Source organism: Triturus cristatus, chromosome 4_2 (genome assembly GCF_964204655.1).
Source record: "Triturus cristatus chromosome 4_2, aTriCri1.1, whole genome shotgun sequence".
NCBI classification, from domain to species: domain Eukaryota; kingdom Metazoa; phylum Chordata; class Amphibia; order Caudata; family Salamandridae; genus Triturus; species Triturus cristatus.
In genome coordinates this window covers 892679217-892706825 of record NC_140586.1, presented here as the reverse complement: position 1 = coordinate 892706825, position 27609 = coordinate 892679217, and the positions used below count along the sequence as shown (strand labels likewise).

Sequence of the window (27609 nt, the reverse complement as noted above, 5' to 3'; positions counted from 1 at the left end):
ACCGGCCGCCTCCAGCGTTGCGTCTCGTCGCGCCTCCTCTCCTCTTCCTGCCTGGTCCCAGCAACCCCTGGGATAGACTGCCTATCCAATCCCCGCCCTGCAGAGCAGCTCAGGGATTGGTCTGAGCAGGCTGAAAAGACCAGGGAAAGGCTGCTTTGACCAGGGAGTATGTGGGGTTTCTCCAGCCCGGCTGCACCATGCAGCTGGGATGGAGAAAACCTAAGTGGGCATGTGTATTTTGGTCTGCCTCCTCTGCCCCCTCCCATGAATTGGCCCCGCCCCTCCCAACACAGCTGACTACCAGCCGGCAAATGTAAAATAAAACGATGCAAGAACATCGTTTTATTTTAAATTTGCTGTCTCTGAGGCAGGCAGTGGGGCGACGCACCTCCGCCATTGCGGCGAAGCCGCCACTGTAGGGAAAGCCTCCGCAAGTCTGGTTTCCTAGTTCCACGGATAGCCACTTACACCTGGCAACATCTTCTAATTTACTTTCAGTTTAAGCTTCACATTTGGTCGCGGGTATCATCTTTCCTGCCGTGCAGAAGCACCTCAGTGTTTTTAAGGCACTGCTAAGACTTGAGTAACACTGCACCAGCATCATACACTGTACCTGTTACAAGAGTTCCAGCCTTTTATAGGAGGTTACACTCCTGTAATATTGGCAAGTAAGAGAAGAGGGGGCCATTGCTGGAAGGTGAAGTGCTTATCGAGAGAGCACAATTCTAAAATATGATTCTGAGTGCACCATGCAGCATCATGGCACTTGTATTTTCATGTGGCAGGTTGTGTGTGTCCAGTGCTGCATGTAGGACTGGTAGGTATTCATAGGGCATCATAGACAAGCACATCACTGAACACTGGTCACATTGTTACAGCAAGAAGCACAATTCTTGAATCTTTGTCGGGGTCTAATCTTGTACGTGTTATCTTCTAGGTTGTCAGTGTGTGGGGACCCCAGTGCGAAGGTGGTGGAGTCTGGACTGGTATGAGTATTGTGTAGAATGCTGTCTATGTTGTATGAAATGCTTGAGGGGGATTTGACAGATAGAGTTGGCATGGATGGCTGCAATAGCGCTTTACCCTTCTGTGAGGTACTGGAGTAACATTAACAGTGGGTATTCCTGCTTGCACTGTTCTTCAAGACAACATTCCACTTACCTGAGCCCAGCGTTGGTGTACACCTTCTTTTCAATAGTGCACATCGGATGTATATTATGTGCACTTGCAGAACAAAGTAGGCAGTCCAAAGAAGGAAATCCATCATCCTTGTATTTGTATTTAACTATGATTCAATTTTTATTTCAAATAACAAATCATTATTTTCCAGTCAGCTTGTTTCGTTCCACGTCAGTGGGAACCTTTTCAGGGCAATCCAGTGTATTCCACCCCAGAGAAGAAACAGAACTCCCTCTGGGAAGTTTTCAGAAGCTTTATTGTGTGGCAAGGAAGATGGCACACAAAGTCCGTCTGCCAGCGTCCCAGGTCCAACCGTAACTTCCTAGCCTGGAATCCTAGCAAAGAAGCGCCCAGCAGGCAAACAACATTCTAATGCCAGCCAATCGTACAACATGCCAATTACAGCACACCATACAACATTCAAGTTCCAGCACACTGTGCAACTTTCCAGTTCCAGCACACCTTGCAACATTCCAGTTCCACCCCACCATACAACATTCCAAATGCAGCCCACCGTACAACATTCCAAATCCAGCACACCATACAACATTCAAGTTCCAGCACACTGTGCAACATTCCAGTTCCAGCGCACCTTGCAACATTCCAGTTCCACCCACCATACAACATTCCAAATGCAGCCCACCGTACAACATTCCAATTCCAGCACACCATACAACATTCCTGTTTCAAAACACCTTGCAACATTCCAGTTCCAGCACACTGTGCAACATTCCAGTTCCAGCACACTCTGCAACATTCCAGTTCCACCCCACCATACAACATTCCAAATGCAGCCCACCATACAACATTCCAATTCTGCCCACCTTACAACATTCCAATTCCAGCCCACCGTACAACATTCCAATTCCGCCCACCTTACAACATTCCAATTCCAGCCCACTGTACAACATTCCAATTGCAGCTCACTGTACAACATTTTAATTCCAGCCCACCTTACAACATTCCAATTCCAGCCCACCTTACAACATTCCAATTCCAGCCTACAAGACATTAGTATGTTGTAAAACATCTTATGGGCAGTTTCAAAGCCGATTAAAATTGAGAAATGAAAGGAAGCCCTGAAAAAATCCCTCCAGCGATGTCCATTAACATGCTGAAGATATATGGGCGTATTTACAAGCCCCTAGCGCCACTTTTGCGTCATTTTTAACATGGGAAAAGTGACGTAAGGGTGGCACAAGGGGCTTACCTCTAAGTTCAGTCATAATGGCCAGACCTAAGCTGCTACAAAGTGGTAATCACAGACACTCAGTGCAGGAGTTGGAGTTTTCTGACTTTGATAGTTGTTTTGTGACCAATAATGCTTTCCACCATTTTCAAGCCGCAGAAAGGAGTTTCTGGCTGCTCCCTCCCCCGAATGCTTGCACAGCAGCCCTCTCTTCACTCACCTTCGGGCCTACTATTAAAAGGCCCAATGCGTGAACTCAGCATCAGCCACCAAGATTTGATGGAACAGGAACATCTCCAATCACAACCTCTGCCCCAAGGACCCGTTAGTAACACTTTGAGGGACATCTCCAGGTCTGTTACCAACCAACCCTGCAAATGCCCCACTTGACCTGAGGAAGGCGTCCGAACCCATCGCCTCTAAACTCCCGGATCTGCAGTAACCCTGAATCAGCATCTGCTGCCAAACTGTGTCTTGGGGGAGAGTGGCCCTAGTATCACCTCACCAGTGCCCTAAATGCTGCTTTGAAATCCAAACTGCCAATCAACACCCAGGTGCCAAAATACATCCAGTCCAGCACTCAATCTTGGGTGACAGCCACCCAGGGACACTGGAAGGAGCTGACCACAAGCTTTCCTCCTGACGCATCCCCACATGCGTTGATTGTCAAGGAGCTGTAAAGAGTATGCTCCTGGTATCAGGGAGTCTTGTAAAGTTGCTTTTCAAAATCTAAGAGCCTGATTTAGAGTTCGGCAGACGGGTTACTCCGTCACAACGGTGACAGATATCCTATCCGCCGAAATATAAATCCCAAAATATCCTGTGGGATTGATTTGTTGTACAGGATATCCGTCACCGTAGTAACGCATCCGCCAAATTCTGAATTAGTCTCTAAGTGTTCGCATATATCAAGTATCATGAGTGAGACCTTCAGTTTGTGACGCTTCATCCATCAAAAGTGTAGGACTACTTGGTCGCCATGCCTGTTCTGTGTGAGAAAACCTTGCAAATCTGAAAACAAAGTTCTACCTTTTTCTACTGTGTGTGAGGAGAGATTGTATAGCCACTGATAATGATTACCTACTTTATATGAGGGATTCATGCACAGCTGTTTTCTATGCTACATGTGTTCTGTGTGAGTTGGAACTTGCAAGATGGTGATAATCACAGTCTGGCCACATGGTGCTTGTAAGAAATTGGATTATCACTTAGGGTGTGTAAGATATCGGAGTATTAGTTGAGGAGGATTAGATGTCTCTTCAAATAGAAATCACAATCCTTGTCAGGGTGAACCACAAACGTCACTTGTGCTTAACCCTCTGGTAGCGTGGCACAAAACAGTCAGACTTAACCTAGAGGCAAAGTATAAAGTATGCATGCTGCACTCAAACACTAATAAAGTGAAAACATAACACAAAATAATTCCAAACCAATAAAAAAAAATAAAGAATATTTAAAACATGAAATGACACAAAAATGACAAAACACCTTTAAATTGAAACAGAGATATGAATTTGAAAAGTTTGATTAAAAAATAATGCCAAAAAGCACAAAGCGCCAACCATGATTATCTGTTCATGCTAGTCGGGGTCAAAGTCAAAAGTTAAGTCCAACCACGATGGAGTGCAGGTCAGATACAGGGAAGAGTTTAGCCCTGGTGGAAAATTTGCTTTCTGACTTTGATATTTTTCTGAGGCAAAAGTGGTTATTGACTGATTATTGGCAGGGCAAACTGCAAGCTGTATCCGAAGATGAGCTCAGTGACGGCAGGTTGCTGAAGAGGTAGGCCCTGGTGTGGTCGTCAATGAATGTAGGAAAGCTCTGAGCGGGCAAAGTTCAAAGTATGTGTCCAGGAAACCTCGACATCAACATCAATGGATTTCTGCTTGCCGTTGGTGTTGATGAAGCCCTCTATGTTTGGACTTAGAAACCTTTCTGGAAGTTAGATCTTCTTCAGCAGGGCAGACCAGCAAGTTGAATTCGACTGGAGATTCAACGTCAACGGCTCGATGGTGGTCCCGGTCTCCCACTGGCTCTCTAGAGGAAAAGTATATGCAATTTCGATTTTGGAATTAAAGGTACACCCAAAGCCTTAAACTACCTTATGTTTACTGATAAGTCACCCCTAAGGACTTCCCTAGGTGCCCCAGGGGTAGGGTGCCTGGTTTTAAGCAGGGACAATATTAAAGATGTTTTATATGCCCTAGTGAGGGAAAAAGTGCCAGTTCTGTTTTGTAGTACATTTGCCTCATAGGCTAACAAGGAGAGTCTTTATTAAACTTTGATAAAGTATAACTATTGTCAGGAGTGAGCTAAAATGGTACTTCAAAGTGTCTAAATAATAGTTAGAATGAATCCAACAGCTTGCCATTGTTGGATTTATTATAACTTTGTTAGAAAATAAGTTATAGAGCTTGCTTTTCTGGTGTGCATGAATTCCGCCCTGTAGCACCCTCTTCTGATTGGCCAGCCTTTGATAAGCTGAGCCAGACTGCTCTAATGAGGGGTGAAGTGGCCTGAAAGGAAACAAAGACACGTCTGATGGGAGGAGATCTTCAAGCTGCAGCACAAAAGGTAGGAAGGGGGCTGGGTAGCCAAACTGGTCTTCAAAGAGGGAAAGAAACTTAGAACAGAACTCAGGCCGACCCCCACTTCCTGCACCCCCAGTCAGATGGGAGCCCCAGTGATTGAATTAGCAGAGTGGCTGGAAAAGGAGTGTTAGGGAAAGTTCGCCACACCATTAGGTTGGGTTAGCCACACCTTAAGCTCCACAAGAGATTTTCTCCAGTTTGGAATTTGACAACCAGTGCTTTCCGGGACAAACATATGCCACACTTTGAAGGAAGTTGTCATACCAGAGGGTGGCACCCAGTACTCCATTGGTCAGGGGTGCCCCCGCCTGGATAAATGCGGGAGAGCTGCCCAGAAACTCAGATCAAGAAGAAACAAGAAGAAGGACTGCTCTGATAAACCCTGGCCTGCACCAGGAGGAGTGCACTCTTAATAACTGCACCTGCTGCACACTTAAGGCTTTACCAAAAGAAGGACTTTGTCTTGCTCTATAAGTTTAAGGAGTGGACTTCCTAAAAGCAACAGGTTAAAAGAGATCCATCTGCATTGTCAACACCAGGAAGAACCCAACTGACCACCTTCAACTGGACTTTTAAAAATTTGGCCAGGTGCATTGTGGGAATTGTAGTCTCAATGTCAAGGAGCAACTCAGAGATTTTAGAACCTTGATTGGTGTTGTGGACACTTTAGAACATCATAAGGACCCTCTTGAAGAAGATCCAGAAGTTTGAGATCATTTGGAGAAGTTTTAATAAAAAGCTCCATAAGTTGACTTACCCATTGTCGAGAGTCAAGCCTCCGGCGTCGAACCACAACCGGGCCTGGAATTCAGGTTTGCCCCACTAAAGCTCCGGAGCTCTTTGTCATCGACAAGACTCCCAGGAAAAGACTGAGGGATCCCGCTGAAGCAAGCCGCCATTGTCAAACCCAAACCTGGCCTGCCGAGGAGAGTCGCTGGACTTCGAGAGAAAAAGCTAAAAAAAAAATGAGTAAGTAAGAAGGCAAAAACTTGACCAGGCACTAAGGCTCATTGAATTTGACCTGTGCTCTATTGCAGTCGGCCTTAAACTTTGGCTTTACCCCGGCCTAGCGTGACCAGATGTCCCAAGTTGGTGCTTTTGGCTTCTAGGTACTAGATAGTGCTTATTCTTTATAAATTCCTTTCTCCAGTTCACAACATTGGATTCTTATAGTTTAGGTGTCATTTTAATCATAACAATATTTCCCATTTTTATAAATTGGTGTTGAATTTTTACTGTGTGTTGTGTCTTACTTATTTAATGTGTTGTTGTTTTTAAATGCTCTACACACCTGTCTCCTAAGTTATAAACACAAATAGGGTCTATTAGGAGCATTACCCCTCCCAAAAAGAAGCCACACACAGAAGCAGAGAATCTCTGTAATCTGGGTGACGACTGACAATGGTAATGCAGAGTTTTTATACACACCCAGGCCTGTGTTGGACCCTACTGCTGTGACTGGACCACAAGAATAGCCATCAAGGTTGAATGTATAGCTTGTATGTATATTTTTGTAACGCAATAGCAGAGTGACATACATCTTCTGGTCCTGACGAATGCCTTTGAACTTTTTTAAGTCGTCCTTGGCAGAAACATGGACCACTTAAGATAGGCCAATTACAGTAACCCCTATCCACTCAGTTGTTAACTCTATCCAACAGTGCTAAGGGGCATATTAACAAGGGCCGGCGATAAATATCGCAAAACGCACTTAGCGCTTGCATATTTATCGCCGGCTATCTCTGGAATTTATCGCCCGGTTAGCGCGTTATTAACAACGCGCATCGCCGAGGCGATAAAATTCCAGAGATAGGTGGGATATCGCCGTTTTCCATGGTGGAAAACGGCAATATCCTAGCTAATAGGGCCTGTGGTCTTAGCCACACAATCCACCCCCCATGTTAGGTATGCCTTAGTCAGGAATTTAACAGACGTTAAATTCCTGAGTTAAGGCATACTTAACGCGATTTTATTTATCGCTAACCCTCCTTGATAATATCGCGAAGCTTACTTCGTGATATTATCCCATGTTGCTTTTCACAGCCACGCCTCTTTTGCATCTCATTATCGATGCGAGGCGAGGCGTGTGAAAAAGGGGCGATACATCAAGGAATCACGCGCTAGCGTGCCCTAGATGATAATGTGATAATATTATCGCCGCTTTGCGCCCGAAAACGGGCTCTAAAGCGGCGATAATATTATCGTCGCCCCTTGATAATATACCCCTTCATTTGTAAAATATTATGTGCAAATGCTCAAATATTTTTAGGAGGCCACACCCACTTGCCCTGTCTCCACGCACATCCTGCTATTAGCAACGCGTATCTCAAAAGCGATAAAAATCCTCACACTAACTGCCTAACGTGAGATTATCGCTGGAAACCCAGCGATAATCTCACAAAATGTGGTGTTAGCTTGTTGATAGGGCCTCACAAACCTAGCCATGATATCCACCTTCCATAGGATATCATGGCTAAGTCAGTCCTGAAGCAGGCGTAAGGAAAGTAGCGATAACAGGGGTTATCGCTACTTTTCCTGCCGCTATGCTTCATGGCGTGGGGCTTGATGATAAGAGAAATGCCGCTTAGCGACATTTCTCCAGTCATGTTAGGTCAGGAACGCCCACTTTGCATCTCATTAGAGATGCAAAGCTGGGCGTTATGAATCCTGCTGCTAAAGCAAGGTTTCACGCGTTAGCTGGCCTTGCTAATTAGGCGATAAAATTATCGAAAACGGCCGCAAAAGCAGCGATAATTTTTTATCGCCTGCTTGTAAATATGCCCCCAACTGTGTATGTTAGGGAGCATAACCACTAAGGATGGGTGTAATTGGCAGAGTACCACTACGCAGAATAACTCGCTCCGTCTCATCCCACTAATAAAACAGAAACCTAACATACCTTTGATTAAACAAACTGCAACTCTATCTTTACATACAAAAATATATATAGTCATCTCACAAAAGTGAAAATGAAAAAATAGCACGCAGTGAGAAACTTGATAATTTCATAGCATTCCTCAAGGGGCAGGCTCCTCCGGCTCAGCTGGGAGCTAAAACTATAAGAGAGCCTGCCCCTTGAGGAATGTTTTGATATTGGCTACTATAATATTCACTGCACTCTAGAATCTCGCCCCATAATACTTTGCTGGTCCTTTGGTTGGCATTGTATTTTTGGCCATCACTTTGCTTGGGGTGGTCCTAGGAGGATGAGACCACCACCGAATCGTTCAGCATGATGTGCTCTTTGTGTTCAAGGCATCTGCTAGGTCCTCGTCCTAAGTTAGGGTGACCCCAAAATCATCACTTCTCTCATTGCCTGATATTTTTCTAAGTTCCCTTTTGTGAATTGGTTATATGCTTTTAGCATGTAAAGGTAAAGTTGTTTTATCAAAGTGTTGTGGGTAGTTGCTAACTCTGCTACATGGCAGAGTTGGATTAGATTTTTTTTATGAGCAGTGTTCATTGCCCATGGTTAGTCCCTTGCTCACTGTGCCACTGGAACCAAGTTCATACCTGGCTGAAAAGGCCCAATCAGACCAAACATAATCTTGGGTTTCATTTTTTCCAGTTTAGAGAGGACCTAAGTGGTTCGGGCTGGACTATTACTGGTGGAGCGGGACCAAGACTGATTTTCATATGGCTGGGTCTAATCTGAGGTGGCATGATGAGCAAAGAAATAATGGGTAGGAATGCTACCTGAAGCAATTGCCAGTGATTAGACTTATTGCAAGCATGTTCCTCCCATCACCTTCTGAGTGTTTGACTCAAGTTATCAACTTCAGAAGGATGATAGGATCTTCCAACTACAATACCAAATATAAAGATCCTTTCATCATTTGGTTTATGTCAGCTTTTATTCTATCATCCTTAGAATCCCAGTCAAGGGTGAACAGTGTGTTAAGTTGGTTTGATGGTCTAGTACAGTAGACAGTTAAATCATACAACGGAGAGTTGTCATATATAAGGACAATGCACTGATGTAGATGTTACCCAAAGTGCATCTGGAGGGTTTGCAGCTCAATGGAAGAAGGCCGAGTGGTAGATATCCCACATCGACCCAAGGAGGTTCAGTTCACCACAGTCACCCTTCAGTCTCCTGGATCCTAAGGTAGGGTCTCAGCTGAAGCCCAGCGGCACACCCTCTCCTCTCGCTTAATGCAGATGAACAGAGAGGGAGAGCTCCTGGTCTAGATACATAATTTGAGATTGATCAGCAGTGGTGATAGTCAGACCTCCAGTGCTGATAGTCAGAACTCCTGGCGTGATAGTCAGACCTCCAGAGTAGGAAGTCAGGCCCATAGTATTGGTAGCCTGACCCTAAGTAGTGATAGTCGGATCCTAGAGAAGGGAGGTTTCTTCATACAGTAAGGCCAGTGACCATCACAGGAAGCAGCCTCATTGGCATGATATATTCTATATAATTCTGGTGATGTCAGGGACTATCGACATTAGAATCCATTTAGGAGAAACTGCCCTGTCTCTTGTTAACGTCCATAGTTTCCTATAGGGAGATCTACCATAGGTCTGAGCCATTCCAAGACCAGGGCCTCAGGCTAATTCATAGCTACAAAGAGAGCTACACTGGATGGCAGCAGTTCCATCCACCATGAATGGACCCAGAGCTGCATTCTTTCTCTATAGGTGCTTGGGCTGACTTGAGCTCCTTGTGGTTTTGCCCACGCTGCATTAAAGTGGTTATCTGTTGGGGTAATAGCCATATTCCTCACCTCCCACCAGGTATGAGGAAACAGCTTTCTGTTCCAGAATTTAGGCTAGAGACAGAGGGGCAGATTTATGTTGCCTGGCGCATCCCTGCAAATCAGCAAGGATGCGCCAGGAATGATGCGTCACGCAAGTTTACCCTTGCGCCACACATGATGCGCCGCATTTATAATGCGGCGCATCATGGCGCAGGAATAAACAGATGCGTGACGCATCCAATGGCGTAAGGTTGGCGCAGTGCTTCAGTTGCGTCGCAAGCGCGACGCAACTCCAGCACTGTTCCAACCAACCCTATCCCTAACATGGTGCGTCAAGCCTTACGCCTGCTTCAAGCAGGCGCAGGGTTTTGGCGCATCAGCGTTGGGAAAGTGACTCAGTCAAATCTTATAGATTTGACTGAGTCACTTTTCAGGGGCGTTCCTGTGACGGAACGCCCCCCCCTATGTCGACACGCCCACGTGAAACCTGACGCAGGTTTTACGTGGCGCAGGGCTTTACATCGTGACGCATCTCCATAGATGCGTCACGATGTAAATATGGCGCAACCTGGCGCAGGGTTTACACCGCCGCTGCGTCACAAAAGTGACGCAACGGCGGCGTAAAAGTGGCGCATCTCCGACATAGATCTGCCCCATAATGTCTGAGGTAGAGGTCCAGGCAGAGGGTGCTCAGCTGACTGGGACAGAGGCGAATTCACTCTGAAGGGAAGCTGCTAGAAATGCACCCTGTCTTAACAGGAATCACAATCCTGGTCAGGGTAAGCTAGATACACACTTAAGCATAGGCTGTGCTCACCCTCTGGTAGCTTGGCACAGAACAGTCAGGCTTATCTAAAGAGGCAATGTGGAAAGTATTTGTGCAACACACACAAACGGAAATACAATGAAGACACTACAAATAGACGTCACACGTTTAGAAAAATAGACAATAATTTTATTAAAAAATTAAAACCAAAATGACAAAAATACAATGTATAGAAGTTGAGTTATGAATTTTTAAATAATAAAAAGAGTGCTAGCGCTTAAAAGCAAAGTCAATAGTTTGGACTGACTGCGATGAAGCACAGGCCGGCAACAGGATTCAGGCAGGTCCCAGTGAACCAAGTACCTTATCCTGATCGCAACAGCAAAATATGGAGTGCAGTCAAATGATGCGTCAATGTTGATCCCGCAGTGGTGGCAATGCATCAGTTCCATAGACGAAGCACTGAACCGAGAGGAGTTCATTCCAAAGTGCGATGTGCTGGTGTTCTTCAAGCAGTCAAAAGAAGCGTCGATCTTTCCACACTGCATCAGCTGCGATGCGCAGTTCCGAAGCGTAGGGCTCTCAAGGCGATGTATAGATTCTACTCCCACAACAGGGTCGATGCTCTGGTTCCGCTACACGTAAACTGGAGAAGCGTTGATTTCTGTGGTGAAAGTATTCTGGTCCACTTACGGTGAACCAGGCTCAGGAGCAGGGGTAGAGAATTTGCTTTGCCTGAGTCTCAAGCAACAGGAGGCAATCCAACAAGCCGTTGGAGATCACTTTGGTACAAAAGCAGAGTCCAGCTCTCCTCAGCAGAGTCAAAGAGCATCAGGCAGGAAGGCAGTACAAGAGAAAAGCAGGCCTTACACGTCAGCAGTACAGTAGAGTGTCAGTCTTTGATGCAGCGCAGCAGTTCTTCTGACAGAGTCCAGTTGTAGGTCCAGAAGTGTCTGATTTGTAGGATCAGAGACCCAGTACTTATACCCAAATGTGCCTTTGAAGTAGGGGTGATTTCAAAGAAGGGTCTTTGAAGTGCCCAGTATCCTTTCTTCTTCAGCACTGGCTCCAGACTATCTGTGGGGAGTAATCCGTACTTTGTGTGGGGTCAGGCCACTACCTATGTTAGTGTCAGCCCCTCCCTCCATTCCTGCTTAGGAAGAGCCATCAGAATGTAGATGAATGCAGATGAGTACTTTGACACACCTCACTTTCCAGTATTAGTAGCTGTCTAGAGGGAATGCACAAAGTGTAGCTGTCACTCACCCCAGATGTGTCTATGAGACAGGCTGCAGGCAGTAAGAACAGAGAAATTTCCACTTTCTAAAAGTGGCATTTCTAAAATAGTAGTAAATCTAACTTTACCAGTAAAGAGGATTTATCACTACTATTCCAATTATATAAAACTTGACAAAACTGCTCCTTTCCAATCGGGAATTACAGCTTAAAAGTGTGATAAGTAATTCCTAGTGTTAACCTATGAAAGAAGTAGACCTCACAGTAATGAAAAACGAGTGTGTCTGTTTGTCACTACCAGTACATGAAAAACTTATAAGTACATGTCCTACCTTTTATTTGCACAGCACCCTGCCCTATGGGCTACATAGGGCCCACGTTAGGGTTGACTTATGTGTAAAAAAAGGGGCACTTAAGGCTTGGCAAAGGGTTTTAAATGCCAAGTCGAAGTGACAGTAAAACTGCACATACAGGCTCTGCAGTGACAAGCTGAGACAGGTTGGAAATGCTACTTGTGTGGGTGTCACAATGAGTGCTGCAGGTCCGTTAGTAGCATTTAATTTACAGGCCGTAAGTATATGGGTATATGGTATTCCACTTTGCAAGGGACTTTAGTAAACTAAATATGCCCATTGTGTATTTACCAATGTTACCATGTTTAGAGGAGAAGCACATGCACTTTAGCACTGGTAATTCACTCCAAAGACTATTATTTTATTTATTTATTAAGAGCTTTTTTCTATATCACCCCAACACCAAACATTAATAGAGGGCTTTACTGAAAGAGACAATTATGAAGGTCAATCAGCAAGAGAGAATTACTTCCTCAACAAGAGGGAACACGATACAAGCAGGTATGGTGGTGAGGTGGGGATGTTGTGTGGACGGGAATGTGGACAAGTAATATAGATCTATGACTTTAACAGTGAATGTGAAGTGAGAGGAAATAATATTGAGAGTCATGTAACAAATAGACTACCATAAAAAAAGCGCAAATCTAAAATAGAGGTAAGGAAGGTCTTGAAAAAGTGAGACTTAAGACTTTTTTTTTAAAAGAAAGAATGTTTGGTTTGATCTTAAGTTTGGAGGGAGAGATTCTAGGAGAAAGTTGCGGAACCATAAAGGAACTACAGATTGTTGTAGAGAGGGAAGTTAAGGGCCTTATTACAGCTTTGGCAGTCCTACAGCAGACGGTCCGGTCTGCAGTAGGACCACAAAGCCGTGGTGCTGCCGCTGCCAGATTAGGACTTTAATCCTGGTCTGACTGGTGGTCATGTGGCGGTCTAACAGCGGCGGTCAGTTAGGCTTATAGCACCAACTGCACCTTACTGCACCTTACTGCATGGTGTGGCATACATACCACACTATGCAGGAACTGGCGATGCAGATCCAGGGGGGCACTATATGTGCCCTCCCCTGCATGCACCCCCAGGCCCCAAAGTTGGTAGGCGACTCTGTTAGGGCCCCCTTTGTTGCATTTCTGCGTCCCTTTTTATGGCGGGCTCACCGCTATGAAAAGGACGATGAAGAGGCAACTCGAAATATGCTTGGCAGTGCAGTTGCAGCACCATCAGCATATTTTAGCGTCTAACCGCTAGCGCCACGGGATACTGGATCCCTGGCGGCTGCAACGGTCCTGTGGCAGTCTGACCACAACACTCAAAATACTGCAGGCATGCTCTTAGTGTGGTGGTGGTTGGAACACCACCGCGAGTATGGTGGTCCAATGGTACGCCGTACTAGTAATACGGGATTAATTCTTTTTAATTGGTGCAGATCATAGATTTGCTTAACATTAGTAAAACCCTTGGGTGCATTTACTATTTTTTCATACAATGCAAAGGGAGTGAGCAGAAATGCTCCATATTTACAAATGGCAAAATGTCTGCTGTCTCATAGCACTGGTACACTGTGTGCAGCCTTTCCCCAACATAGGCATCCTTAAGCGATAGTGCATCGGTGCCTGTATAAAGGGCAGGAATAATTTTGTGCGGGAAGGAAACCATCCTGCACAAAAACAATCCATAGAGGCATATTCCTCTTTCTATGCATGCTGCAAATTGAACCACACATAGACAGAGGAAGTAACATGTAAAAAATAAAGATATTTCTCTTCATTATCCGTTTGTCGGGTAGGCACACCAATTTGGCACAAACATAGGTTTACAAGTCTTAGTAAATATGGTTTTGAGTCAAAATACATGAGTGGATGCAAGGTAATGTCCATGCGCTACATCAATGTAATGCCTACCTGACGCACAGTCATGCAAAGTGGCTTTGCATGGCTTAGTAAATGCCAAAAAGGTTTTTTTGTGCCAGGAGTGCGCCACAAAAGTGGCACAACCCTGGCACAAAATTATAGTAAATATAGGCATTGTCTTTTGCGGATTACATTTTAGGCAGCTGGCTGAGATCAGTTGTACAGTTTCTCCACTCTTCTGTGGAGCCTGAGCACATCATGGATGGAGGACATCTTCATAAGTTGCTAAGTGTACTCTGTATATTTTTGGAAAAATAATTCTGAGAATGTTGTCTTACAGGGTATTCGAAAAGCACGTGCAATGCCCTGTGGCCACTTCTCTGTGCATATGTGTCGACCAGAGCAACAAAGAATCGGGTTCGGTCGCCTCGTGTGCGGAAGGGTAGAAACAGCTGAGTGTTTTAGAACAACAAGGCTATGATTCTAAAGGCTCCTGTCAAAGGACAGAACAAAAGTGCTGTCTGGGGAAGCAGAGATGAGCACAAAGATGCTCTTATGTCTGGCTGCACGGCGTCTCGTTAATTAGTCACTGCTGGAAGTGGTTAATGAGCTGGGGAAGAGTGCTCCAAGCAGCTGTGCCATGCCAGGCTTTAACCTGAGGGAGACACGTCTGCTTCTAGCGGAGTGTCTGCAGGGGGGAGCCTGGAGGGGACATGGAGTGTGGGAGACCCCCTAGAGTAAGGTCTGGGTGTCATGGCTCCATCTAAACACTTCTGCTTCTGTGTTATATTTTGTTGCATCCTCTATGCTATTTGAACAGTTCTCAGGTAGTTGGTGGGCAGAGCTGGGCTCCTCATTCAGAAAGGGAAAAATGCCAATCAATCAATCAATCAATGTATTTGTAGAGCGCGCTACTTACCCGTGAGGCTCTCAAGGCGCTGAGGGGGGGAGGGGGTGCTGCTACTGTTTGAAGAGCCAGGTTTTGAGGAGCCTTCTGAAGGTGAGCAGGTCCTGGGTCTGTCGTAGATGGGTAGAGAGGGTGTTCCAGGTTTTGGCGGCGAGGAAGGAGAAGGATCTTCTGCCGGAGGTTGTGCGTTGGATGCGCGGGACGGCGGCAAGGGCGAGGCTAGAGGAGTGGAGCTGGCGGGCGGGGGTGTAGAAGTTGAGTCTGCTGTTCAGGTTGGCTGGTCCGGTGTTGTGGAGTGCTTTGTGTGCGTGGGTGAGGAGCTTGAAGGTGATCCTCTTGTTGACGGGGAGCCAGTGCAGGTCTCTTAGGTGGGGGGTGATGTGGTTGCGGTGGGGGATGTTGAGGATCAGTCTGGCGGAGGCATTTTGGATGTGTTGTAATCGTCGCAGGTGTTTAGCTGGGGTTCCAGCGTAGAGTGCGTTGCCGTAGTCCAGCCTGCTGCTGACAAGGGCCTGGGTCACTGTTCTTCTTGTTTTGGTCGGGATCCATTTGTAGCTCCTGCGGAGCATGCGGAGGGTGTTGTAGCAGGAGGAGGAGATGGCGTTGACCTGCTTCGACATGGAGAGGGCGGAGTCGAGGATGAATCCTAGGTTGCGTGCGTAGTCCGTGGGTGTTGGAGCTGCTCCCAGTGTGGTCGGCCACCAGGAGTCGTCCCATGCAGAGGGTGTGGGACCTAGGATGAGGACCTCTGTCTTGTCCGAGTTCAGTTTCAGATGGCTGCTCCTCATCCACTCGGCGACGGCCTTCATTCCCTCGTGGAGGTTGGTTTCGGCGATGTGTGGGTCCTTGGTGAGGGAGAGGATGAGCTGGGTGTCGTCGGTGTAGGAGATGATGTTCAGGTCGTGCTGGCGGGCCACTTGTGCGAGGGGGGCCATGTAGACGTTGAACAGGGTCGGGCAGAGGGATGCACCCTGGGGTACGCCGCAGATGATGTCGGTGGCTTCGGATCGGAAGGGCGGGAGGCGAACTCTCTGGGTTCTGCCGGAGAGGAAGGACGTGGTCCAGTCCAGGGCCTTCTTCTGGATTCCGGCTTCTTGGAGGCGTGTTCTTAGTGTGTGGTGGCAGACCGTGTCAAAGGCGGCTGACAGGTCCAGGAGGATGAGGGCTGAAGTTTTGCCGTTGTCAAGCTGGTGCCTGATATCGTCTGTGGCGGCGATGAAGGCAGTCTCGGTGCTGTGGTTGCGTCTGAATCCGGACTGGGATGGGTCTAGGATGCTGTTGTCCTCGAGCTGGCGGGTCAGTTGCATGTTGGCGATTTTCTCGATGACCTTTGCCGGGAAGGGGAGCAAGGAGATGGGCCGGAAGTTCTTGAGGTCTTTGGGTTCCGCCTTGGGCTTCTTGAGGAGGGCGTTGATTTTGGCGTGCTTCAAGCTTTCCGGGAATGTCCCTGTGTTGAAGGAGATGTTGATGATCTTCTGCAGGTGGGGTGCGATGGTTAAGCCAGCTTGGTTGAAAATGTGGTGCGGGCAGGGATCTGATGGGGATCCTGAGTGGATGGAGTTCATGACCTTGCGAGTCTCTTCGTCGTTGACGTGGGACCAGGAAGCCAGGTGGTTGGTGCAGGTGGCGTTTGAGGTGGGGTCTGCTGCGGCCGGGGCGGGAGAGGAGTTGAAGCTGTCGTGGATGTCGGCGATCTTGCGATGGAAGAAGGTGGCCAGTGAGTCGCACAGATCTTGCGAGGGTGGCATGCCGTTGGGGTTGGAGAGTTCCTTCACTATATTGAAAAGTTCTTTGCTGTCGTGTGCGTTTTTGTCCAGTCGGGCTTTGAAGGACGATCTCTTGGCTGTTCTGATGAGGTGGTGATGTCTGCGGATGGCGTCCTTGTGGGCTGCGTGGCTGTCTGGTGCGTGGTCGTTGAGCCATTTCTTCTCCAGCTTCCGGCATGCTTGTTTGGAGATCTGGAGTTCTTCGGTGAACCAGGTGGCTTTCTTGCTGGGGTTGTTGCTGGAGGGCTTCTTGATCGGGGCTAGGGTGTTGGCGCAGTCGTTGATCCACTGTCTGAAGTTTTGGGTTGCGGCGTTTGTTCGGTGGGGTCGGTGGGACGGTTCTGGGTGAGGGTGGAAGTCAACTGGTCTTCGGTGACGGCGAGGCAGCTGTTGGGTGCATTGGTGCGTGGTTGGTTTCTTGAAGGTGAAGTGGATGCATCGGTGGTCCGTCCAGTGGAGTTCAGTGGTGTGGTTGAAGGGGACGTGGGAGGTTGTGGAGAAGACGGGGTCGAGCGTGTGGCCGGCGGTGTGGGTGGGTTCGGTGCCAAGTTGTCGAAGGCCGAGGTTGGTGAGGTTGTCGATCAGGGTGGCGGAGTTGGCGTCATTGTTGGTCTCGATGTGGAAGTTCAGGTCCCCAAGGAGAATGTAGTCCATGGAGGCGAGTGCGTGGGTGCTGGCGAGGTCGGCGATGGAGTCGCTGAAGAGGGCCCGGGATCCAGGGGGTCTGTAGATGAGTGTTCCTCTGAGGGTGGTGTTGGGGTCGGTGTGGATCCAGAAGTGCAGGTGTTCTGCGGAGTTGAGGGAGTCACCTGCGAGGGTGTGGACCTGGAGGGTGGATTTGTGGACAATGGCTATTCCTCCTCCTATTCCGTTGGTGTGGTCTCTGCGGGAGATCTTGTAGCCGTCCGGGATGGCTATGGCGATGTCAGGTGCCGAGGAGTCGTTCCACCAGGTCTTGGTCAGGAAGGCAACGTCTGGGGCGGAGGTGTCGAGTAGGTCCCAGAGCTCGATGGCGTGTTTGCGTGCGGAGCGGGTGTTAAGGAGTATGCAGCGGAGGTGGTTGGGTTCGGTCCTTGGAGGTTTGGTGGTTCTGTCGCATGTGAAGTTGCAGGTGTGGCAGGAGAAGGGTCCGTGGGTGCGTTTCGCCAGGTAGATCTATGCGTACTGTAAGCTCCACCTGACTACGGAGTGATCCTTCTGCTGAGTACTTTTTCTTGCTTGATATTTTGCCAGACATATCTAATTCCTATTGATTCATGAGTCTACATTCTGCTACTTCATGAATATATATACATGTATTTGTATATGTGTGTGTGTGTTTATATATATATTCACTGAAAAAACCATAGGTTTCACACATGTTATAGTTAGCGGAAATTTTACTGATAAAAAACCAATAAAATTCCCCCGTTATAGTTAGTGCAGGCAACTATAACTCACGCGACCGCAATCCTCTGCTGATGCTAATACTGTATTTAGACACTTATTTGCCCATGTCTTCTTCCATACATTTTTAGCTATACATATATTACAAATATTTTTTTTTCATAAATACACATATGTCATCAGCAGAAGATTGCGGTCGCGTGAGTTATAGTTGCCTGCACTAACTATAACGGGGGAATTTCATTGGTTTTTTATCAGTAAAATTTCCGCTAACTATAACATGTGTGAAACCTATGGTTTTTTCAGTGAATTTGCAAGGTTTTTTAAATGCTAATTCCTAACTATAACGTGTGTGAAACCTATGGTTTTTTCAGTGAATTTGTACGGTTTTTTAAATGCTAAGTTACTTTACGCCATTCGTGGCGTGCGCGCCCACTTTACGCAGTTAGTGCCGTGCACGCACGGTGGGCACGCGGTGCGCTACGCGCACCGCGTGCCCACGTTACGCTAGATGGGCCATGTACGCACGATGCGCTTCGCGCACCGTGCGCACATGGAGGACATATGATGCACTTCGTTTTGAAAGGTAATATTTTAATTTTTCAGATATGTTAGAAGCCATTCACAAATGGTGCCCTTCGGGCACCATTTGCACACGGGGTGGAGAGAGTGTGGATAATTTTTTTTTTTATTATTTTTTTTTTTAATATTTTAGTTTAACTCAGCTTAAATAAGCCATGCACAATTGGTGCCCGTCGGGCACCAATTGCACACGGGGTGGGGAGATTGTGGATAATTTTTTTTTTGTATAATTTTTTACCGTACGCGTACGGTAAGCGTAATCGGCGAAATTAGCAAGAAAATAAAAATTCTGTCTTTGGCCTTGGGGGATCTTTGGGGACTCCCTCAACATTGCTATGTGTGTGGGAGCTGTCTAAACAGCCCCTTTACATGTTTTTGTGCTTTATATTTTAAACATCACTCTCAGTGCGAGAGAGAAAATGGCAGCCGCCGCTTCCTGGTTTCGGCCCATTCGAATGTTTACTAAGATCTAAGAGCCAATCAGAATCGCGCTCGCGCACGCCACCGTACGCGTACGGTAAGCGTACCGTAAGCGCACCGTAAGCTGGCTCAGATATATATATTGATTTAAAGGCTATTTTCTCAGAATCTACTGAACAGATTTACACCAAACCTACAAAAGGCACTTCCTTGACCTGAGGACTACCTCTCTGCCAAATTTCTAGTAATTCTGTTCAGCCGTTCGGGCTGTAGCCCTGTCTAAAGGTCCTATGGAAAAATGCATGGGAAAAACGCGTTTTGGGACCCCCCTTTTATCTCAGCCCCCGCTTGACGAATCCCCCCGAGACTTTCAGGGAAGGAGCGGAGCGTAGCGCCCCACCTATTTTGAAAAATTCGCGAGGATTCGTCGACCGGCGCCAAAGTTATTCAAAATAGAATGTTGCGGATTTCCTATGGAAACGTGGTCCTAACTATAACTACCTACTGGCGACCGCCAGTAGGTAATAATATATACATATATGTGTGTGTATACATATATATATGTATGTATGTATGTATTATATATATATATATATATGGCGGTCGCCAGTAGGTAGCTATAGTTAGGACCTAATTATCATAGGAAAATTGTAACATTCTTTTCCCAATAACTTTGGCACCGGAAGAAGAATCTTCGCGAAATTTTCAAAACTGGTGGGTCGCTCCGGTCAGCTCCTATCCTGAAAGTTTCGGGGTGATTTGTCAAGTGAGGTCAGAGAAAAAAGGAGGGCCCAAAAAGCGTTTTCGCCTTGTTATTTCCCATAGGAAATTTTGTAACAGGCTACAGCCCGAACTGCTGAACGGAATTACACCAAATTTTGCAAAAAGGTAGCCCTTGGTTCAAAAAGAGACCTTTTTTTAAATGGTGTAACTCCGTTCAGTAGTTCCTGAGAAATTAAACAAATAGAGGTCAAAAAATCAATTTCCCATAGGAAACTTTAGACACTGTTATAGCAAAAACTGCTGAACGGAATTACACCAAATTTGGCAAAAAGGTACTGCTTGGCTCAGAAAGGGACCTTTGAAAAAATGGTGTAACTCCGTTCAGTAGGTTTTGAGAAATGAAGAAATAAAGATAGTGATATCTATGGCCGCGGAGGATCCGCGGAGGATCCGCGCACCCTCCCGATCACGAGCTTCATGCTAATTGGCTGCCAACGCTCCAAACCAAGAAGTGTTGCCAGCCATCTTGTGCCTCGGTAGAACCGAGGCACAAAAAAAGAGAAAAACAAACGCGTAAAAGGGGTAGAAACACCCTGACCCCCTAGGCCTGCTTAGGGGGTCCCACAAGGACCCCCAGGGCCAAAAACGATATAGATATATATATATTTTTTAAATCGCGGGATGTGCGCTGGATCCGCGGATCCGGCCTCGAAAATAAAACAAAACAAAGTGTGGGTTCCCGCGCTTCGTTTAAATAAAGCCCCCGGGTGGGCCAGGTCTCGGGGGCAGAAAAAAAAAGTGTGGGGGGCCCCAATCCCCCCACACTGCCCCAGGTTCCGCCACCCCCTGGGGCTTTGCACAATGATTTATGGGGAGCACAGAGCCCCCCGCAGCCCCGGGGACCGCCAACCCCGGGGCTTTGATTTTTTACATGGGGGGCATCCAAGACCCCCCCAAGCCCTGGGGACCGCCACCCCCGGGGCTTTTCAAAAGTATAGTATTTGCTGGGGGGCTCATGGCCCCCCTGCAGCCCCAGGGACCGCCACCCCCGGGGCTTGTTTTAAAAAAAGAATTTACTACCTGTGTGAGGGGGCGCGATCCGCCTGCACACGCCCCGGGGACCACCACCTCCCGGGGCTTTGCACATGTTGGGAGGGGGGCCCTGTGATGGCCCTGGGGACCGCCACCCCCTCGGGCCGGCTCCTGCAGTGTCCCGGGGTGCCTACCCCCGGGACACTGCTGTTTGCTATAGCCCTGTCATAGCAAGCTGCTTTGGTTTTTGGAAGAGAGAGCAGGAAACCTGCTCTCTCTTCCAAAAACCAAAGCCGATTGGTTTTCCACATGGGGAGCTGCATCTTAGCAGCTCCCCGTGTGGAAAAGCAATGCCGGCTCCCGCAGGATGCTGGGAGCAGGCGAGACCGTGGGGGAAATTGGGGGACCCCCACAGTCCCCAATGGATAGGGCCGGCCCCAGGGGATGGGGTCCCCGGTGCCATAAGTGGCCCGGGAGGAGGGCCACGCGGCCCCCCTCCTCAATAATTAATTTTTTTTTTTTTTTAAACAAAGGCCGGCCCCAGGGGATGGGGTCCCCGGGGCCATAAATGGCCTGACGAGGGGGGCAGCGCAGCCCCACTCCAAATAAATTTAAAAATAAAGACTGGCCATGCCCCAGGGGATGGGGTCCCCGGGGCGATTATGGCTTCGGGAGGCCCCCTTCCAATTTAAAAAATAAGTAAATAAATAAATAGGGGTCAGGCCCTGGTGGATGGGGTCCCCAGGGCCAATAAAATAGGAATAGAAGGGGGCCACACATCCCCCGAACCCCCCACCGAACCATTAAGATACTCAGACACTCATACTGATACTCAAAAAACCAACTAATAACCTATATAGACACTCATGTAGCTACTCACCAACCCATGCAACCACTTATATACAAAGTGAGAGACTGATACAGATATTTACATATTTAAACATTACTCACTAACCCATGTATTCACTAAGATACACTTAATCAGTCAGTTATACAATCAATTTTACAAAAAAAAAACATCCATTTCGACACTTATATACCCATTTATTCTTCCATCGACCTTGAGATATACATATATAAAACATTTAATTTTCAGAAAAACACACATTCACTGGATGATGTCATCAGTGATGTCATCAGTGATGCCATTTGAGAATCGGATGTCATCAGTGATGTCATGACTGATGTCACTGACCATGTCATGAGTGATGTAATACATGACGTCATCAGCAGAGCATTGAGGGGGCGCGAGTTATAGTTAGCTGAACTAACTATAACAGGGGAATTTCAATGGTTTTCTACGAGTGAAATGTCCAACTAACTATAACGCCCTTGAAACCTATGTTTTTTTCAGTGAATATATATATATATATATATATTATCTACTGGCGGTCGCCAGTAGATAGTTATAGTTAGGACCTAGTTTCCATAGGAAAAGCGTTTTTTGTTTTCCCAATAACTCTGGAGCCGGTTGACGAATCTTCATGAAATTTTCAAAACTTATGGCCCGCTCCGGTCAGCTCCTATCCTGATTTCATCCAGTTTCGGGGTGATTTCCCAAGAAGGGGCAGAGAAAAAAGGGGGTCCCAAAACGCGTTTTTTCCATGTTATTTTCCATAGGAAAATTTACACACGGCTACAGCTCGAACTGCTGAACGGAATTACACCAAATTTGGCAAAAAGGTAGCCCTTGGTTCAGAAAGAGAACTTTTTGTTAAATGGTGTAAATCTGCTCAGTTGTTCCTGAGAAATTGAAAAATAAAGATGTTGAAAATGCATTTCCCATAGGAAAATTTAGACATGGCTACAGCTCGAACTGCTGAACGGAATTACACCAAATTTGGCAAAAAGGTAGTGCTTGGTTCAGAAAGTGTCCTTTTTTTAAATGGTGTAAATCTGTTCAGTAGTTTTTGAGATATTAAAGGAAATAAATCTTTATATATCTGAGCGGAACCTAACTACACAAGCACAAGCTTGGCTCTAATTGGCTGCCAACACTTCAATCCAGGAAGTGTTGGCAGCCATCTTGGTGCAATGCTTTTAAGGACTCGCCTAGCAACGCAGCGCAAGCGCAGTTCACTACACAAACACCACTGCACTACCCTAAGCACTAAAACAATACCCCAGCATGACCCCCTACACTACCCAAACACTACTGTACTACCCTAAACCCTAAAACACTACCCCAGCATGACCCCCTACACTACCCAAACATCACTGTACTACCCTAAACCCTAAAACACTACCCCCAGCATACCGATCCCCTACACTACCCAAACACCACTGCACTATCCTAAACCCTAAAACACTACCCCCAGCATGACCTCCTACACTAACCAAATACCACTGCACTACCCTAAACCCTAACACACTACGCCCAGCATGACCCCCTACACTACCCAAACACAACTGCACTACCCTAAACCCTAAATCTACCCCCAGCATGACCCCCTATACTACACAAACACCACTGCACTACCCTAAACCCTAAAACACTACCACCAGCACGACCCCCTACACTACCCAAACACCACTGCATTACCTAAACCCTAAAACACTACCCCCAGCATGACCCCCTAAACTACCCAAAAACAACTGCACTACCCTAAACCCTAAAACACAACACCCTATACTACACAAAAACCACTGCACTACACCAAACCCTAAAACAATACCCCCAGCATGTCCCCCTACACTACACAAACACCACTGCACTACCCGAAACCCTAAAACACTACCACCAGCACGGCCCCCTACACTACCCAACCACCACAGCACTTTCCTAAACCCTAAAACACGACTCCCTACACTACCAAAACACAACTGCACTACCGTAAACCCTAAAACATGACCCCCTACACTACAAAAACACCACTGCACTACCCTAAACCCTAAAACACTAGCCCTATACTACACAAACACAACTGCACTATACTAAACCCTAAAACACTACCCCCAGCACGAACCCCTACACTACACAAACACCACTGCACTACCCTAAACCCTAAAACACTACCCCAAGTATGACCCCCTTCACTACACAAACACCACTGCGCTACCCTAAACCCTAAAACACTATCCCCAGCACTACCCCCTACACTACCCAAACACCACTGCGCTACCCTAAACCCTAAAAGACTACCCCCAGCACGACCCCCTACACTACCCAAACACCACTGCGCTACCCTAAACCCTAAAACACTATCCCCAGCACGACACCCTCGCTACCCAAACACCACTGCGCTACACTAAACCCTAAAGCACTACCCCAGCACGACCCCCTACGCTAACCAAACACCGCTGCGCTACCCTAAACCCTAAAACACTACCCCCAGCACTACCCCCTACGCTACACAAACACCACTGCGCTACCCTAAACCCTAAAACACTACCCCCTGCACGGCCCCCTACACTACACAAACACCACTGCGCTACCCTAAACCCTAAAACATTACCCCCAGCACAGACCCCCTACACTACACAAACACCACTGCGCTACCCTAAACCCTAAAACACTACCCCCAGCACAACTCCCTCCACTACCCAAACACCACCGCACAACCCTAAACCCTAAAACACGACCCCAGCACGACCCCCTATGCTACCCAAACACCACTGCACTACCCTAAACCCTAAAGCACTAACCCCAGCACGACCCCCTACACTACCCAAACACTACCGCACTACCCTAAACCCTATACCCTAAATCCTAAAACACTACCCCCAGCACGGCCCCCTCGACTACCCAAACACCACTGCACTACCCTAAACCCTAAAACACTACCCCCAGCACGACCCCCTACACTACCCAAACACCACTGCACCACCCTAATCCCTAAATCTACTCCCAGCATGACCCCCTATACTACACCAACACCACTGCACTACCCTAAACCCTAAATCTACCCCCAGCACGACCCCCTACACTACCAAAACACCACTGCACTACCCTAAAACACTACCCCCAGCATGACATCCTATACTACCCAAACACCACTGCACTACCCTAAACCCTAAAACACTACCCCAGCACAACCCTCTACACTATACAAACACCACTGCACTACCCGAAACCCTAAAACACTACACCCACATGACCCCTACACTACCCAAACACCACTGCACTACCCTAACCCTTAGAAAAGTAACCCTCACCCCATGCCCATCCTACTTACCTGTCACTCCTCGTGGTTCCTGCTTCACGTCGCTTCTGAGGGGCGGTGCATGTCGTTGTGAGGAAACGGAACAGCCTATGTTTCGTTGTAAAGGCATGCGTGGTAAATGACCATGCGTTCTAAAAAAATGCGTAGTAATGACTTCTCGATGTACAACACATGCATGGTAATGCATGCGTTGTAATGATATTGCAAAATAAAAAAGTTGTTGTAACAGCTGTTTACCGATCGAAGCTGGCCCCTGTTCCCTGTTCTTCAGTGAGTCTTTTGTTTGATTAGGAGGAAGGAATGAGTTTTTTTACCGAAAAGTGCATTCCCGGCTGTTGTATTGTGAAAGTGTCTGCGTGGCCTGGTTTCACTTCCGGTGAGAGAGTGAAAGAGTCCGTTTCGATCTAAAGGAGTTCTGTTGTTGGACGGGGCCGGCGCGACACGTCATCAGAAAACACAGCTTATGGAAAGCGTCCTCCCCGAAGTGTGGAGCAGTGCCATGAGAGGTCAACGAAGTTTGACCGTAGTGTGCCGTTCTAGGTTACTTGAGGCAGAAGCGGCATCCATCGCAGGTCCTCTTGTACACTAAAAAAGGACCAAACGATGCTTTCCTTTTTTCTGTTCTTCTGCTGCACCATAATAATCCACATTTGTAAAGCGCGAACTATCACCCGTAAGGGTCTCTAGGCGCTGGGGGCCTTCGGGAAGATTAAGCAAGTTATTGCCCAGAGTCACATGGTGCTGGGCTAATCTGCAGCCGGGGATTGAACCGTGATCCCCAGATTCCGGAGTCAGTCGCCCTGGCTGCGGCACCACACCCCTTCCCTTCTGTTCTTCCTCCTCTACTGCATGTGGATCAACTTCGGCAAAATTAGAAGCCATAGTTGTATTAAAAATAAACAAACACACAAAAAAGATATATCAATATAAAGAAGCAAGAAACAGGTCTTCTCTCTATCAAGGACAAAAAGTAAGGGATATATCAGAAGGATGGATCCTCCCTCTTTCACAATGAAATTGATTTCAACCAATCAGATTCCTTTTTTCTTTTGCTGACATGAAGTCGCGTAGGGTGCACAAACTCATCACACACCCTTCGCACACCCGCGAAAATCATATATATCATTATACACTATAAATAAAAAGTTCTATAAACTTTTAATAAGTATATTAGCAAAACTGTTCAGTCTAATATCATATTCAAACTTTCTATAGTAATTTATTCAACTTTAAAAGTACGCCGAAGTCTCGACTTCGGCTCAATCTCAGCGCGATCACGGCACTGTGAGAAGTTGGCCCGGTATATGCTGTCCACTAGTTATAGTGGGCACCCTGTACCAGTCCAAACAACCCCTTATTGGTTATAGGTTAAAGACAACCTTTATTGAAAGCTATCCTAGTGGTAGCTATGGAGAGCAGCCTTCAGGCTAAGTCTTGAAGGAATGTAAAGCAGCTTGTTTTACCAGTCTGTAATCTCTTGAATGGCTAAATGAAAGATAATCACACCAGGTATATATATAAAATATATGTATTTATTTCTAAACACACCCTCCTAGTCTCTTTATGAGACTAGAGGTCAAAACACATAAGTTACACTTCAAATATAACAGTAATAAGCACAAATACACGTCAGGCCCTAGGGGCGAGCCAAACCATATACTAAAATAGTGGTATAAGAACCACGACTTAACTTGACACAAGGCCTAGAGCCTGTAGAATCGCTGGGACCCAAGGTGGTGACACAGGATACCCACGGGGGCCGTGTGCAGTGTGAGAACACAGCCTCATGCTCCCGTTAGCATCTATGGGGAAAGACGCAGTTAGATTTTTAAAGTTTAGGGACACTTAGAATTGAGTCAGGGCCAAACCCTTTGCGATTTAGGATTTTCTAGGGCCAACACCCACGGGAGCACTGGAGTACTCGTGTTACCTCACCCAGGGAAGCCGGGTGCATAGGTGTCAAATGGTGTTGGGTCGCGTCGTCGATTTCAATGGGAGCTGGCAAAGAAGTGCTGCTGCCAGGAAGATGAGAAGTGTCTGAAGAGATCCAAGCCTAGATTGGAGATGAGAAGAACCTGAAAGCAGAGGGGACAGATTCTGGGTCACTAGCCAGTGACCAGGAATGCGAAAGGCAAATGCCCACCAATGTCGGGTGATTTCAGGTGAACAAGTTGAAGCTTGACTCTTCAGCCACGAGGACCAGGAGGCATTGAGGATGACCAGGAGCTGGTTTCGAGCTGTCCCACAAAAGATGTCGAGTGCTGCAGCATCGGTGCCCGGATTGGACACAACAATCCTTGCCAACAGCAACCCACGCAGAAACAAGAAAAATGCTTTGCAGACCAGCAAGGTCAGTGGGACTCACCACTTGATTGGGAGTCAGGGCACGTCTGGAGCAACCAGGGAAGCCCAATGGAAAAGCAAAGTTACCCCCTCAGGGACCCACCAGTCAACGCACCAGGGATCGCGAAGGGACCTCGAGAGGAAACACAAAATGGCGCCCACGGGTCACTCGGGGTGACTAGGCCGACAATCTTCGGTGGCTGTGCTGCTCAAGGTGGGGGCTACAAGTAACCCCAAGCACGACTTCAAGAGACGTCGAGAAGTCAATGCACTTCCAAAAGTGCCCGGTGACCAGGAGTTCCGGTTCCACGCTACTCACAAGGGCCCCAGATCTCAGCTTTGCTGGGGACTCGGGTCAGCCTCTGAGATGTCTGGAAATCCTCTTCCTGAGCTGCAAATACTTCAGAGTCCGGCGGGGGCTTCTGA

General features: G+C 47.2%; 1 long non-coding RNA gene across 1 annotated transcript in view; it reads right to left on the bottom strand.

Annotated features, from left to right (window-relative positions):
- Positions 1 to 3732: 3732 nt before the first annotated feature.
- Positions 3733 to 27609, bottom strand: part of LOC146835364 (uncharacterized) — a 31767-nt gene continuing 7890 nt past the window's right edge. Inside the window, exons 2-3 of the long non-coding RNA XR_014960427.1 lie at positions 5717 to 5913; positions 3733 to 4405 (exon numbers count right to left, since the gene is read on the bottom strand). This is a non-coding gene — a long non-coding RNA (uncharacterized LOC146835364). The remainder of the gene's footprint in view (positions 4406 to 5716; positions 5914 to 27609) is intronic.